General features: G+C 38.2%; 1 protein-coding gene across 1 annotated transcript in view; it reads left to right on the top strand.

Moving 5' to 3' along the window:
* Nucleotides 1–863: 863 nt before the first annotated feature.
* The window catches only part of slc38a4 (solute carrier family 38 member 4), a 105144-nt gene continuing 88015 nt past the window's right edge, over nt 864–17992 (top strand). Inside the window, exon 1 of the mRNA XM_067255067.1 lies at nt 864–987. The gene's annotated coding sequence lies outside the window, so the exon portion shown is untranslated. The remainder of the gene's footprint in view (nt 988–17992) is intronic.

Here is a 17992-nt window from a genome sequence, read left to right as displayed (position 1 = left end):
ACTGTTTGAATCGCGATTCCATACTGCCAGTGACAACGTTGTTACAGTAGCTTGTTTCAAAGGGTGTTCTTAATGAAATATGCAATATGAGTAGGCTAAATGCTTGAAAATATCTCTAGAAAGGAAAAACTTCTGGACCCACCAGCAACCGACGCAAGCAAGCACACCCTACAATTTCCCCAGAAATTGTACCCTCTCTAGTTATATAGTACACTTGTATTAGGTTGCTATTAGGTTGCCACATTTAAAAACAGGCGTACTCCCCTGATTTACATGGTATTATTGCTTGATCGTAGAGTTAGTGCATTGCCAGTAGGCATCTTTCAAGATCCATGGCTCCATCACGTATTGCTGGCAGCATTTGTCGTGAACCGCTCGTCCAAACAATTTCAGAAGCTTCACTGCACGTCCGTGGGTCATGATAAATACCCCAGGCAAACTTTAACTTCATATAGTGCTCGTATCTCAAGATAATCATGCCACAGACAGACACATAAATGCACAGAAATAATTACTGCATTGATAATTAAATGTTTGGTTACCCCAGGGGCATAGGTTTGATTATAAATAGGTGGGACATATACCTTTTTCTAAATGGCAAATTTGTCCCTCCCACTTTTTAATAAAATAATTATATGTAACTGCATATCCTCAGTTATTACAAAAATATATCCCACCCACATTTGAAAACAAACCTAGCCCCAACGTTGCCCTATAAAATAGGTCAATATATTTAAGTATAAGTAGCCACGTCTTGCTAAGCATGTTTATTTTATTTGCTGTCAACTCCATTGCAACGTAGCCAATCGACTCATCACTGCGTTGACACGAGTGTCCTCGTAGTGAAACATGATGCCTTAAGAGTAGCCATCACATGGTGGAAATTTCCACTAGTCCCTTGGCTGATAAATTGGAAGGATCTCCGCTGAACTTCACTTGCACTTCTACTCGCCAACCTTCCATGGTACTACAGAAGAATTTATTTTGGTAAGTCCCCTCTCAATCTCTAATAATAGTAATTATTTAAATAAAGCCGTGCTTGTTTTCGTATGGGTGGATCGTGTCGTGTACATTACTTAGCAGGCAGTTATTGAGTAAGCTAAGCTAATAAATATGAAAACTGGCAATCTTTGTAGCAAGTCGTCAAAAACAGCTTACAATTATGGCCTACCGTTTTCTTTAACCGTAAACGACAACAAGAAAAAAGTAAAAGCAGCCGTATGAGACATTTCCTAGAGGGTGTAACCTGGTAGACACTGATGAGCGCCCACACGCACGCTTTGTTTATTATGTTGTTAAGTAAAATGTTCTTCCAATAAATACAAATTAAATAGTACATATCTGTTGTCGTAGGTGTTTATTGTATTAGAATTGGATTTACAATACAACTTTCACTGAAACGGCTATGGATTGTTGTCTGCCCATGTCGCCAATTTTCGTAAACGTACCGCATGTGCAAACACAAAGGAGAGAGAACTGCATGTCTCAACACCCATATTAGAAGTTTCGCTCTCGGCTTTATCAACTCAAATAAATGCACATGCATACTTATGAAACGGTACAAAATTATGCAGCCATTACCTTGAGGTGTTTATTTTTATTTTCTTTGAGAATTATTTTTTTATAGGGCAGTGCTTTTACAAGACTGAAAGGTATTTTAACTTGAACATTTCGGTTTCAGGCTATTGTCACCTACTGACAATCTTCTACTCAATATATTCAAAGAGTCTGCAGAGTTTATGTAACTAAATCTGCAATTAACTTTTGACTTAAGGTATATTCATTTTTTGGTTAAAAAGGCAGATTCTAAACATCCACCCAATGTTTTTCTGTGGTTTAATGACCTAATGCAGTTCATACAGTTAGAGAAAAGTATTGTAAAGTCATAAAAGACTATAGTGCTCAGTTGCTGTCCACATGTTTATGTAACTAAACTTGATTGATCAATAACAAAATGAACTACAAAAAGGCAGATTCAGTCTAATGACTGGGGCTGTAGTATTCCATAGTTTTGTTTAATCCAAAGGTTTGTGAAATGTCTTCCAACTCATTCATATTTTTAGATCTATCATGCAGTTCCCTGCATATAGACTAAAATGATGATGTCAAGTCTAAGAAAATATACATTATGCACAGCTGACCATTTAACAGCTTAGAACTGCCAGATATAATTTATCTTTCTACCAAATGATCAGGCTGATGGGAAAAGACGTGGAAAATCTTTTTTATGCTGTTTCTGGATGCTACTGATTCACTAGCACTACAAAAGTCGGGACATTTTATTTAGTGGCCATTTCTTGTTTTATTCAAATGCCAAATTGTAGCTTGACAGTGGAGAACTGTTCTCCACTGCTGTGCCTCTGTCATGTCAACAATGTGCAGGTGTGCTGGAATGCAGAGCCCATCCCTTATTTGTCTTCACACATGTCAGCAGGGATCAAACAGTACAATTGAATGCACCTGTATGTCTGATCTACTGAAGAAGTGAAAGATATGTTCATGTTTGAGCTGTGTTAGCTTTTTGAGCAGCAAAACAATTTAACTGGACTGTGTCTCTTTCCTGGAATGTTTGCAAATGTAAATCAAATGCCAGTCAGGCTGAAGAGAAGTGCCATGGTCTCAATTATGAGCCTGGAAAATGATCAGAGAGGAACACGCGTGAGCTTGGGTCTATGTATACATAAAATAATTTTGAATGTTTTAGTTCTCATCATAAAACAACAAGCAGTGCCATCTAATGGCCATTTTATTCCGTAGTGCACTGATTCCCAACCACTGTGCCGCGGCACACTAGAGTGCCGGGAGAGATCGTCAGGTGTGCCGTGAGAAATGATCAAATTTCACTTAATTAGTATTAAAAAAATAAACATTTATTAATATCTACAAAGAATATTCCATTGTCTCGTTCCTTCTTATAGAAAACTGTGGGGTGTGCCCTTGTATTTTTGTACGCACTTCGACTGGTTAGCTCCTGCGATTCCCACACAGAAGAAGTGTAGTAGTTAGCTAGCTCTACTATTTACAGGGGCAAGGTCTGAATCTAGGAGTTCATGCAGGTAGCAACGCTAGTGCTAAATAGGTATTTAGCTGGTCGGCTCGATGACGCCGGGTGAGTAGGGCTCGTGAGACTGCTCACCAAAACGAAGGGGAACCAAGTAGCCTCAACTTTCCTAGACTTTTAGTTAGGGTACTAATGCTGAGGGCTCGCTGATAACGCTGTCTTACTAGAAAAAAAAAGAACCTGCATCGTTGCTAACGTGTGATGACGTTGTGACGTTAGCACTGAGTTCCCTTTGTACACACAAGGCACTTTTTTTAAATTCAAGCCTAAACCGTCAAACGGAACGTTTGCGTGAATACAAGACACTCAAAAGTTTTTTTAGGGGTGGGAAAATAAATAATAATAAATATATATGAGAGAGAACAATGGTTGTACTCACTGAAGGCTTGAGCACACCCAATTATATATATACTGTATTATTCTACAGTGTCATTTTGTAAAATTTTTGGTCGGTGGTGTGCCGCAAGATTTTTCCAATGTAAAAAATGTGCTGTAGCTCAAAAAAGGTTGACACTGCCCTAGTGTGCAGAAAATGCCCATTTTACATCACAAGATGGGCTGGCTGACTGTTAGTTGTAATATATTGTAAGATATGGATACAGCCCTTCAAATGTTTAACTAATGCAAGCGTTGAAGTCAAAATCCTCTTCCTTTCTTGATTTGAGGAAATTGAACTGTAAAACATTTTTTTTACAAAAAGATTCTGGCAGCTGTGTTGCCAGAATATTTTTTTATAAATTACAGAAAAATAATGCTGATACATTTATGGTGATTTACTGTAAGAAAAACAGACGGTTTAAGTATATGTAAATAATAAAAAATAAAAATAATAAAAATTACCTTGGTTTACTGTAGGAAATACAGAAGCTGTATGTATATATAAACGAAACAATCCAGTTTTTCTTACAAAAACATTCTGGTAGCTGGGTTGCCAGAGTAATTTGGTATAAATTATAACAACAAAATCCTGTAAAAATGACATGGTTTACTTTAGGAAATACAGAAGCTGTATGTATAGTTAAACAAAACAATCCTGTTGTTCTTACAGAAAGAATCTGGTGGCTGCGGTTGCCAAAATAATTCTGTGAAGATTACATAAACAATTTGAACATCTTCAGTCGAAATCTGAACATGTTAGTATAACACATTTTTAAACCAGTAAATCCAACATCTCTTTTCTGCTGATTTAGCACAACCACACTGTTATTTAAAAAAGAATTGCTGAGTAAAAGCAGAAACTGTTTCTACTCATTGCAGGCACATTAAACATTTATATTTGATCATTTTATTTAAACTGCGCCACCTTTGACTTTAAACAGGAATGTAACAAAAACATAATGCACTGTAAACAGATTAGGCATCTAAATACTAAAAAGCAAGATATGCTTTAAAAGATACTGTACTGAAAGACTTGAAAAACCATTAATACCTTGCCTTTTAAATCTTTTATTTATTATCCTCAAAGCAGTGAACAAAAACATGTAACTTCTCAACATACAAATTTGTAATGTGTACTTTGTTTACAAACAATACAATATAGAGCATATGACAGATTGATGATCATTTCATTGAAAGTGAAAGAGGACAAATAATTTTCCTACTGCCAAAATTATAAAAACATGTATTACAATAACCCAAAAAAACATTGTGCGACAAGAATCTATTTGTGACGTTGTGTATACAAATACACCATTTTTTTTTAAACTTACCCCACACAACAATGGTGGGAGTCAAAGGCACTTTGTCCATCTGTACTTCCGCTGCCAGACAGGTGTCCTCGACATAACAGAACACAGCATTTTCGTTCTCATTAAAGCAGGACAGGACTTTCTTTTCCTGCTGGCTCTCTGGGGTCTCTCCAAGTGGCAGGAATTTTACATCCCAGTTAAATGCATCCATAAGTATCCTGAATTGCTGCTCTTTGTTCTGTTTTAAATGGGCAAGAACCTTTTTGCATCTCACAAACCACAAGCCTGACCATCTCTCTTGGACTTGGTCGTTTTCCTCTCTCCAGTGACTGCATCAATTCCTCTGGGAACTTATCCCATGGTATCAAAAAGGTATCAACCCACTCTGGACAAGTGCTATGGGGACTGTTGGAAGAGGTTGATTGTGAACTTCTGGGTGAAAGAGACTGCAAGGTTGTGGCAGGTCCTGGAGAGGCATTGACAGATGAGCTGCTGGTTTCAGGAGTCTGGCCTGCAAAAACACACAAAAGGAATCATTATCATTAAAACAAGTTAATGTTTTTATATTTCCAACCTTTAAGATGTTAAAGGCTGGCAACTTTGGGCACTGGTTGCAATACATGACTTACATCTCAGCTTCCAAGCAGCAAGGACCTTTCGGGCTTGAATTGGCTTCAACACCGACAGCAAATCAGCTTCCTCAATGAACTTGAAATCATCGTATGTCTCCACGCCAAGGGATTGCAAGGTCTTTTCTAAAATGTCCTTGTCACCTCTGGAAGGTCAGGGAAGACCTTAGTGATGGCGATGCATAGAAATTTTCTCTCCAACTCAGTCATATCTGGAATCAAATGGTAAGCCCTTTAGTGAAGTAAAACTTAAGTCTCTTCTTTTGAGTATATTGTGTGTGAATATTGAACTCTTACGTCTGTACATCTTTTTTTTTTTTTTTTATGAAAGTTACTTTCTAATCATATGTTATCATTTTTACTAAGCATACATGATCATTTTTGGTATGATTTTTACATCACCGTGGTTAAGAATTAACACACTGTGTTTCAGCGGAATGACTTGATGCATGTCGACAATGTATGAAAGTGTGGATACAAATCTACCAACTCGGTAATGTGAAGACATTGCAACTTGGTGCTTTGTTTTGTCACAGAGTACAGATGGTATTCAGGATGATGGTTAGCTTTATGTATTTCACAAAATACACAGCAGCATACTTTTGAATTAAAATTACAACAGAGTACAACGGAGCACTTAGGAATTCTTGGCTGGACCTGATGTTAGTTTCCTCCAGGATCACAATGACTCGTATTGAGAGACTTGTTGCTCTTGTTGGTTAGTTGTAACGGTTTCAAATTATTGTACTCGCTGTGAAATATTTTACGGTTAGTTTTTTCTACAGGTACACTCTTTCACTCTTGTGGGGAGTTTCATGTTGTTCAAGTGTAACTTGTTTAACTGCATGCTCTTATGGTTCTTCCCTTTGGCACTTATTTGGTTTTCCACAATGTATGCTTCATGTTTTGGCTGCTCGCAATGTTTGGGGCTATCTCGTTGTTATGATCAGTGACCTATGCTCTTTTGTAAAGCTCTCTCTTGGAAGTCGCTTTGGATAAAAGCGTCTGCTAAATGCATCAATGTAAACTAGAGAGGATACAATTTCTGGGGAAATTGTAGGGTGTGCTTGCTTGCGTCGGTTGCACAGGGGTCTGTATATTTTATATAAAAATGCATCGGGCCTACTTATTATTTATAAAGATTACATAGATTTAAAAGCATCTTTTTTTTGCTGCTCATTTACAACTCAAAATACGAGTGAAGTGTAGAATGAAATATGATGTCTTCTCATTTCCCCTGCAAGAGGCAGCTGACAGGCTGAATCAAAATGAATACATTTGGCAGACCGGTGTTAAAATGGACCTAATCTCTATGACTTAAACGTCCTTTTAAGTTGTCCCTTCTCGTGATATTTTCAGGCATTTAGCCTACTCATATTGCATTCATTCATTAATAAAGAACCCCCTTTGAAGATTATTCTACGACTTTACCGGCAGAAGATAGAATCGCGATTCAAACAGTACCATCTGCTAACTGAAAATATGCCCCCAAAAACGTAAATAAGCTTGACATTTATTTAGTGGAAAATCGCTCATTCATAAAAAGCTCACTGGTAGCGATCATTGTCAGTAACAACGCAAAATGCGATATAGCCCTGTGTGGAGAAGCTGCCCCGGTAAATTTTACTACTACAGTACAGTACTAGACTACTGCTGTGTTCGTCTTGTTAGCGATTGCGTTGGTTGAATTCGATTTAACGTTCCGTTGTACGGTTTAGGCTGAAATTAATTATTTTCATGAACAGATTGACAAAGTTTAGGCTGTGGCAATGAAGTTCAGGTTAGTAGTCAGATAGTTTCCCTACTGAAAGACTTTTGAGTAAGGGGAGTGCCGAACATGTTCTGTTGCCGTTTGACTTAAACAGCTGAGGAGTTTTTGTTAGCTACTCACACTAGTGTCTCGGGTACAGTAGGCTACAGCGTTGCAGTGAGCTACACTGGTTTGAAACCACAGGTAATTTCACCAACAAATCGTTTACTAATGTCAGAATAAATCATACAACGAAAATGTATATGTGAGGAATGTTTATTTTAACGATTGAAAACAGATATATAATAGACCACTGTAGTATGTGTTGCCCGGGCAACACAGGCTAATGTCATGATGCTAATACTTCAGTGAAATAGTAGACTACTGTTTCCGAAAGTAGATGTACTTCCTTAATAATATCAGCTTATATTGTACATTACACATCACAATTGTGTGTCATATCACAAAGTAAAATGAGTAAATAGTTATCACCCTGGCCTCTTTTCTTGTGGCGTTTCTGCAGCTGCCTTGCAGTAAAGCTATAGTTAGCCTAGCTATCCCCCAAGTTAACAGATGGAAACGAATGTTCTGCCAAAGGTAGTCACGCGGGTTTTCGTGACGTAGTGACGTTAGTAACGTCAGTGACTGTGGCTAGCAAATTAGCCACCGTTAGCTTCACTTTTCGCCACAAAAACTTAACTTCAGCCTAAACCATGCAACGGAACGTAAATTCCAATAGAAGCAACTCAATCGCTACCAAGACGAAACGTTTGACACCAACTTTGTCTATGTAGGACAAATATTGACTGAGTTTTAGGGGGGCAAAAAGAATAATAAAAAGAATAATAATATATATGTGAGAGAACAAAGGTTGTGCCCTTGCCGAAGGCAAAGCACACCCAATAATATATATGTGAGAGAACAAAGGTTGTGCCCTTGCCGAAGGCAAAGCACACCCAATAATGAGAAGTTCTCCAAACTCAATCAACTCATAATTTTGACACTGGAAATGATGTACCTTTATACACTGTTTGTGGATACACTTGTATTGATTTCTGAAACGCGAAACTCTCACTGCATTTTTGTGTCACTGTAAAGGTTGGGGTAAAAAGTGAAACTGTCTTTGACTTGTAGAATATGACTGCATCCTGGCCAAGCTGAAAGATTTTCCTGAAACATCTGATGTCTTTCGGATAAAGTTAGGCAGATGTTTTTCAAATGTCTGGCACATCTTTTAAAATGGCTGTGTTTACTTTAGAAACACATCGTCCATAATCTAATCAGAGGACCACATTTAAAAATGCGTGCAGGATAGTGCCGTAAGAAATTATGTTTTGGTTTTAGTTAGTGGTTGGCCGTTATTGGCGTTAACGCGCGTTAACGCGCTGCGACTTATCGGCGATAAAAAAAATATTGCTGTTAATCTAGTCTCAAAGTTGGGTTGGGAGCTGGGTCTATACTATGCAAGCTATGATGACTTTCACCTTGATATTTTAGCGCGGATGTATACCTAGCCGAATTGCACTGTAGGGGGTGAGAACGAGTCTTCGAACCTGTGTGTTGGCCTTGTGTATGAAATGATCACATCAAACGTGACTTGCTAACATGGATGCAGCTATGAATCCGCCTGGTTTGCTTCAGGGAAAATTGATTTTTAAGAAGCTTCCCAATGGAAACCTCGACATGACTAAGGTTGTTTGCACCTTGTGCTATGCGGAATTAGTTCACTGTAGGAGTTCTTCCAGTCTCAAATACCACCTAAACGCAAAGCATCCCTTAGCTAATGCGGAAGATGCCGGTCCAAGCACTGATGTAGCGCAGGGGAAGAGTCGTTGTCAAACTACGATGCTTGAGTGCAACCAGCTCTATCAGCCAAGCTAACTAATCTAATAAACAGTTAATAAACACAAGTACATCTTATTGAACATAATTTATTTTCATCACCAATTATCATAGTAGAACAGCTTTCTCAAGCAGTTTGTGATGCATTTTGGAAACAGGAGATGAGCTCCTGGTCTAATGCGCCACCTGGCTTGAGAAACCCAGTAGCACACATATTCTGAATGCCTTCGGCGGAATTCAAATGAGCCATTTTAATCTAGATTAACGCCAAGATTACAGTGAGATGTAGATTAAAAAAATTAATCTATGCCCACCACTAGTTTTAGTGGACTCTCAGGAAATAAAGACTTTCTTGATTCCAAATATCCTTGGATTTGAATGTAGGGATGGGCGAACGATGCCTTGTGAAGCTTTGGTGGTTACTTCCGGATTGTGCCGGCCCAAAGAGCCAAACTATCGGCGCATTGAAAATGAACAGCGTCATCTAGCAGCCGTTTAAACTGGCTGAATGAGGCGTAGTGGTTGTCTCCTTTGATCTGATATCAGTGCTCACACATACAATGTTCTGATACATCTGCAGGCCGCTAGAATTGTGTAATTGTCTCACAATAAAAGTTAAAGAATATCTTCCGAGGTGCCCTGCACTGGGGCGAGAACTCGGATATCCAGACTCGCTTTAACAGTACGTCGTCGAACATCGCTTTAACCAGCTACAACACCGAAAAAGCTGTTACTTGTCAATGCGGGTCGACAGTCTTTATACGATACGGTCTTTATATCAATTAAACTACATTACACAGATTTGCTGTTATTCTTAACAATTGTGATATGTAGGCCTATTGTGAACTGGGGGGACTTTATTATTACTAATTATTATTATTATTACTGTTGACAATGTTGACGAATCACCAACATTTTCAGTTTTCTGGGCACTGTATAGACCTACATAGTCCTATCATGTTACGTTTCATTTCAATAAAATAACACAACACTCAAGTGCATGGATTTATAATTATTACAATACGGATTTGGCTAAATGAAGACCGATGGAAGAAACTCGAGCGATGCCTGGTGCTGCTTCTCTGGCAATGTGTGATTTGTCTTTACATTTACATTTACATTTAGTCATTTAGCAGACACTCTTATCCAGAGCGACTTACAGTAAGTACAGGGACATTCCCCCGAGGCAAGTAGGGTGAAGTGCCTTGCCCAAGGACACAACGTCAGTTTGCATGACCGGGAATCGAACTGGCAACCTTCGGATTACTAGCCCGACTCCCTCACCGCTCAGCCAACTGACTCCCTCTTGTCTTTAACAAGAAGCGGTGGCTTCGTTCCCTCTATGGCTCTGGTTCAGAAGAGCGGCAAAACTTCGAACCAGTTTGTGACGTTTGAAGCATTGAACGTCATCTATCACGTGGTTATCGTAATTTGATACAAGCTCCAAAACACTTTTTCAAAACTGTGCGTATTGGTTTTGCGACACAAGCGTCGATGCGTCAGTGCCATACGTCCCATCCCTATTTGAATGTCAAGATAGGCTATGCTACCTGTGCTGATGAAATTATTTGCGCACAAACAATATCTTTAAGGGGAGGTACTACAGGTGAATAGGAAAAATCAATTCCTGTTTTTCTATCAGAATGAAACTTGTAACAGATGAATATCCCCACAAATATAAGATATTTTTGTATTGTGACTTTTAGTTCCCACCCCATTCAATTATGCAAATGACGTGTTGTCATTAAATATGCGCTAATTACTACGTAAAAAATTACATCGATATCATAGATGAAGTCGGAATTTCTGGGTTTCTTTTAATGGGAGCAATAACTAGTTATTTAGAATTATTCAGAGGCTTTTGTCAAAAGAATGTTTTTTCAGTTAATTCTGTTGAAATGCACTTGACAAGTGCTAAAAAACTATTTTTTGTATATAATGCCACATATAATGAGATTGACAAAATATATATTTGAAAGTCCTTCTGAACATGTCTTGATATTCCAAATACAAAGCAGTATGTAAAATTGTGTGGCTTTACCTATTATGAGCCAAGAGTTGCCTAGCTTGACACGTGTGCTAGATGTAATTTTGAGAAAATCGGCGTTAAACATTTAGAAATGTTAGAATGGGTTCTCTCTATCGCTGTGTTCCCCCCTCACTGCCATGAAAAAAAAGTAAATAGCAATACATGATTTGGCTAGCCATACGCTTGAGAGAATAATCTTGCCAACAATATACAATTCATTTAGGTTATTTATTAACTTGCTGAGACAAATTACAATAAAATATGGTAACAGACCATGATGTAAGGTTTTGTTTACTTGGCAAAGGTTGTATAAAATCATAATAAAAAATAAATAAAAAGGGTTTGTGGCAATAATTATGGCATGTTATGAAAGTTTACTGGTTATAGAACCAAAAATACCCAAATTGACAAACTGAACAAAAATCTGGGTTTTTGCCTGTAGTACCTGGCCTTAAGCTGGAGAGTTAACTGCCACACATCATCTTCTGGATTTTGCACTTTGTCACCCATTTAATACAGGAAGCAGCCTTAAGAAATTCCAATTCTGAATGGCTTGCCCTGAAAGCTTCGGCACCTCAGAATGTACTGCACATGGCTTTGTGAGAGAGTATCACTTCCTTTGTACTTGAAGCCAATAATGCTTCTTAATGAAATACTTCAAGTACATTGCAACATCATACGATAAGACAGCCTAAAATATGTCATGGCCTAAACAAGGTGGGAGACCAGGCTGGCAAACATGAAAAGATTTGAGAGTATTGAAAACAGAGTTGACCTTTATGCCTTTGATTAATTGACTGTTTGAATAGATTCATGCCTTATGCAGCTACAGCATCTGCAAAAGAATGGATGATGTACACTAAAAGACACACAAATAGGATCAAGATTAAACAATTACTGGTTGGATGTTGTTAATTAGATTTATTATTTACATAAGTGTAATATAGTTAATCTAAAATGGAACTGTATGTTGAATGCATGTAAATGTAGAATACATTACTTTTTTAAACTAACAGATTTTATTTATTTATTATTCCACCAAATATTGATTTCTGAACTCTTCCTAAGAATCACTCATTAGTTTTGTTAGTTTTGTCATTATGCAATAAATGACCATTTAGAATTTTGGAGAAATGTTGTCAGTAGGTAATGTAGTAAAAGACACATTTTCAGTTCAACCAAACACATAACTATCAATAGAAAAACCAGATTAAGTGGTCTCTTAATATTTTCCGGAGCTGTATTTTCATACAGGGGCCTGTTTTCCTCAAATATCCATGAAATAAGAGCCTGAAGATTTCTCCACATTTAACTAAAAACATCTGGTCAATATTAATATAGTTTGTTTTTACATTAATTTAGGCAATTTAGTGTGGCAGAATGGCACTTTTCCACTGATGTGGAAGTTCACATTGACAAAAAAAGTGTAATTAAATTAAAAGTAGCATACATTAACAGTTTTAACTCAACTCATTTGTAAATCTTACAATTGTCAAAGGACAAGTTTCAAGACAAAAAACAGTGTTAATGAAATTAATCAAAAGAGGTATGTAGAATGTATTTAAAAGTAGCATAGATTAACAGTTTTATCTCAACTGATTTGTAAATCTTACATGGTCAAAGTTCAAGTTTCAAAACAAAATAAGTCGGCGGTTGCTGTTATGCTGTTCAGCAAAACGTTTAAAAATCCCATGAAATGAAAATTACACTTTAGGAGGTTATTTAACATTAATATAAGTTTCCCTAGCCTGCCTTTGGTCCCCCAGTGGCTAGAAATGTTGATAGGTGTAAACCAAGCCCTGGGTATTCTTCTCCGCCTTTGAGAAAATTAAAGCTGAAACGCTCTGATTTGAAAATGTTCCTCTTATGCCGTCATAAGAGGAAAGGTTACCTCCCCTTTCTCTGCTTTGCCTGCCAATGAGAAAATGAGCTACGACCTGCGAACGCGATATTGTTTTTTCCTTGAAAAACAACATGGCTTGCAAACGACCGAAGCATGGCAGTTAGCCCCGCCTCTCTCCTCCTCATAGCATTTAAAGCTACAGACACAGAAATGGCACGTCTTAAGGAAAGCTCATTGTGGGACTACTCGTAGTGGCTGTAATTCTGCACCAAGGCTGCATTTTGGGAAAGGGACTAAAGGTACATTATTAGGGGACCACTAAGGCCTACTGTATTTTTCGGAAAATAAGCCGCATTGGGGGGGGCAATTTATTTTTTTTAATGATAATTTCAGACAGCGTGTGTGGTTGCCTGTCGTAGCGTAGCACATTTATATTTTTATATCAATATATTGGGGGGGACATTTTGACCAGATTTAAATATGTATTATGATGACGGCCTTCGGCTACGCATATATACGTTACCCTGTGAGACCCGCATGCGAACGATCACATGTGCAACGCTATTCCTTAACGGGTTAAATAGCATTCACAAAAAGTGTTTCTACTGTTGTTGTGTTATAAAAGCATTCTATAAGCTGCTTCGAAATATAAACCGCAACACAGAAAAAAAGTAAAATCGGGTTATAAATCGCGTTTTATTTCTGAAAAATACGGTATATAAAAGCATCCAAAAACAGCGTGTCATGGGACCTTTAACAAATTTGTCCAAGTCCAGTGCTTTTGCATGCTGGCTCTCAATACTCAGAAGAGCTAAGTTACTTAACCGTCCCTCCTCCATTGTTGAGCGCAAGTGATTTTTTTTACTAGTTTTAATGTTGAGAAGCTGCGCTCACACCCAGCACTACAGACTGGTAAAACAACAGCTATTTTGCATAAACGAAAAAGCTCACTGAACACCTTGAACGGCTCCAAGAACAAGAAGAATCCAATCAGATCAGCAGGATTGTCTTTACCCTTGCCATATTCTGTTCAAGAACTCGTTTAGTTTGATGTAGCTCACTCTTCAGGTCTTGGAGATCAGATCCATATGCCTCTGCCAGTAACAAGACCATTTCTTCTTTCAGGAAGTTGCTGCTTGATGGATTTAGTGCCTGAATGACAATCATTATGTTGCAGTTGAACTTAGAGAAACGTTTCTTCATCTAAACAAGTATGGCGTCAATGATGGGAAAGAATGTGTTTACTCAAAAGCTCTCTTTGCTGTTAGGTGGAGCTCGCTGTCCGAGTGTGGATGTGACAACACTATGTTGGAGTCGGCTTGTTGTCTGTTGGGACCTTCTTGGTTTGATGACTGTGGGAATATTGCAATTATCACATATTTCAACTAGAGAGGGTACAATTTCTGGGGAAATTGTAGGGTGTGCTTGCTTGCGTAGGTTGCACAGGGGTCCGTTTTATAATGACATTTTTACAACTGATATTTCTGTATATTTTATATAAAAATGCATAGGGCCTACTTATTATTTATAAAGATTACATAGATTTAAAAGCATATTTTTTTTGCTGCTCATTTACAACTCAAAATACGAGTGAAGTGTAGAATGAAATATGATCTTCTCATTTCCCCTGCAAGAGGCAGCCTCATAGCTGAATCAAAACGAAGAAATATGGCAGGCCGGTGTAAAAATTGACCTAATCTCTATGACTTAAATGTCCTTTTAAGTTTTACCTTCTCGTGATATTTTCAGGCATTTAGCCTACTCATATTGCATTCATTCATTAATAAATAACCCCATTTGAAGATTATTCTACGACGTTACCGGCAGTAGAAGATGGAATCGCAGTAGAAGATAGAATCGCGTACCGTAACTAATGGAAACAGTACCATCTGCTAACTGAAAATATGCCCCCAAAAACGTAAATAAGCTTGACATTTATTTAGTGGAAAATCGCTCATTCATTAAAAGCTCACTGGTAGCGATCATTGTCAGTAACAACGCAAAATGCGATATAGCCCTGTGTGGAGAAGCTGCCCTAGTAAATTGTACTACTACAGTACAGTATGCCTACTAAACTACTGCTGTGTTCGTCTTGGTAGCGATTGCGTTGAATTCGATGTAACGTTCCGTTGTACGGTTTAGGCTGAAATTAATTATTATTATGAACAGATTGACAAAGTTTAGGCTGTGGCAATGAAGTTCAGGTTAGTAGTCAGATAGTTTCACCTATTGAAAGACTTTTGATTTAAGTATGGGGAGTGCCGAACATGTTCTGTCGCCGTTTGACTTCCTAAACAGCTGTGTAGATGTTTTTGTAGTGTCTCGCGTAGGCTACAGCATTGCAGTGAGCAACACTGGTTTGAAACCACAGGTAATGATAATTTCACCAACAAATCGTTTACTTGTAATGTCACAATAAATCCTACAACGAAAATTTATTTGTGAGGAATGTTTATTTTAACGATTGAAAACAGATGCATCATAGACAACTGTAGTATGTGTTGCCCGGGCAACAGAGGCTAATGTCATGCTAATGCTTCAGTGAAATAGTAGACTACCATTTCCGAAAGTAGATGTGGGCCTACTTCCTTAATAATATCAGCTAATATTGTACATTACATTTCACAATTGTGTTTCACATCACAAAGTAAAATGAGTAAATAGTTATCACCCTGGCCTCTTTTCTGGTGACGTTTCTGCAGCTGCCTTGCAGTAGCTATAGTTAGCCTAGCTATCCCCCAAGTTAACAGATGCGAAACGAATGTTCTGCCAAAGGTAGTCACGCGTGTTTTCGTGACGTTAGTAACGTTAGTAACGTCAGTGACTGTGGCTAGCAAATTAGCCACCGTTAGCTTCACTTTTCACCACAAAAACTTAACTTGAGCCTAAACCATGCAACGGAACGTAAATCCCAATAGAAGCAACTCAATTGCTACCAAGACAAAACTTTTGACACCTAGGTTGTCTATGTAGGCCAAATATTGACTGAGTTTTAGGGGGGCAAAAAGAAATAAAAATAATAATAATATATATGTCAGAGAACAAAGGTTGTGCCCTTGCCGAAGGCAAAGCACACCCAATTACTGTATCCCACAGCTCATTGAAGTTTTCATCTAATTATATTGCGATACTCCACAAAGGTTTATTTAATGGCTTCATTAAGATCCACTGCTTTGGTGAGGTCAAGTTTTGGTGACTGGAGCATGTCAGATAATCTCTTTTATATCACCAAGGACCTTTCTAAATACAACAAGTAGCCCTATGAAATACAATTCAATTTTGGAGAGAAGCCCTCTTACGTCTGTAGCTCTATCAGGGTTAACCTCATCTGAAATTCTCACTCACTTTTTTTTTTTTCCTCAGCACTCTTATAACAGCTGGCAATCTATCCATGAGGTTTCAAAACACCAAGAAGCGGCAGGCCCGTCTAGTGTCACTAAGTCTTAGTAGCTCCCTTGGTGCATCACTGAACATTTGTTTTTGTACATCAAGCCACTTTGTGTGGACATATGAGCCGGACATAAATACATACATTTTCTCAAGCAAAGAGAAAAAGCATCCAGCTTCATGGACATTTTTAATACAGTCCACAATAACAAGGTTTAAACAATGGCCATTGCAGTGGACGTAGAATGCATACTAGGCCAGATGGGGAAGCAGTATCTGCTACCATCAGGAGGTCCTTGGTGACCCTGACCAAGGCTGTTTCTGTGCTATGGCCAGGGCAGAAACCAGACTGAAACTTTTCAAATAGGTTATTTGAGGTGTTCATGAAGTTGTGCTGCAACTGTGCCTGACAAGTCCTCCTACTTTGTCAATGAGTCGTTTTACACTTTGTTCCTTCTGGGTCATGTTCACCACGAGTTGCAGCGTATGTACAACGCAGGGTGTCCTCTTTATGCCTCCGTACCTAGATAGATAAGACAGACAGACAAACAGAGAGAAGACAGGCAGTTTATTAATCATCCAAGGGAAATGAAATTGCCATGAACAACACAATGCAATCACAATATACAATGTATTAACACACATCATCATAACACCATAGAATTAATAACCAAACATAGCTCAATGACAGACATTTTCTAGCCTACTACTAAAACGGCTACAAACAAAAATAATTTACCTTTGCTCTTCATCACCCTCCTCTTCATCACTGTTCTGGACTTCTTCATCCTCAGAGCTGGGCTCATCATCATCTTTCGTTTCTTTTCTTTTGAAATTCCCCAGTCCTCTGTGCATCGGTCAACACATGTTTTTATACACTGCAGTGTGTGGGTGGGAGATCTGCTCAAGCCTCAGCAGTATGTGTTTTGTACGGTGGCCCTGAAGTACAAAACACAACGGCAAATAGGAAAACAGGAAAAGGTAGGGCCTATCTAGCAGAGGACGGACCCTCCTGATTAGACAGACGGACTGTCTGTCTTTTAACAGGAAGTAGAACGCCTATTTTGAAAACATGAATCCCTCGAAGATACTTTTGCTATTTTTAAGAATGATTTTGATGCAAGGCATACATACGACGTGATCGTTGATATGTTGTCAACCAATCACAACATCAGGATGAGTATAAGCACTTGAAGTCACGTTTGTCAAATTAGTTCTAGTTATTGGTGTTCGTTGGCATACAAAGTTAGTCTTGTCTTATTAGCGTAGTTAGTGATTAGAGCTAGCAACAATGAATTGCAGATTAAGGGTTCCTATCGTCCAGCTAGCTCTCAACGCTCGGCAGACATTTCAGGTCCACTCACTAAAAACAATGACCCTCTCACTGGACATATTGTACAATAAAATGTTTTAATGAATGCAATTGGTTGCCTTGTATATTCTGTTCTATTTACCAAACTCCTTTCTTGTCTTAAATTGAGCAGTTGCTGGTGTGATTGCTATCTAGATTAGATTCAACTTGCATCAAGTAGGCTACTACAAATATAAATGTTCAAGTTAAAGTCTTTTATTGTCAGGTGCACAGAACAACACAGGGTCCGACTGGGCACGGAAATTCTTAGGACAAGAAGCAAAGCAACCTGGCATAACATATAAGTACACAGAACATGACATATGTTGTTAACGTGGTAAATTGTAAGTGGGCTGATGAATAAAAAAAATGTTTAACAAGTCCCATTTACTTCAACAGTCGAAAGTTAAAT

This window comes from Osmerus mordax, chromosome 17 (genome assembly GCF_038355195.1).
Source record: "Osmerus mordax isolate fOsmMor3 chromosome 17, fOsmMor3.pri, whole genome shotgun sequence".
Taxonomy (NCBI): Eukaryota; Metazoa; Chordata; class Actinopteri; order Osmeriformes; family Osmeridae; genus Osmerus; species Osmerus mordax.
This window is presented reverse-complemented; position numbering and strand designations above follow the sequence as displayed.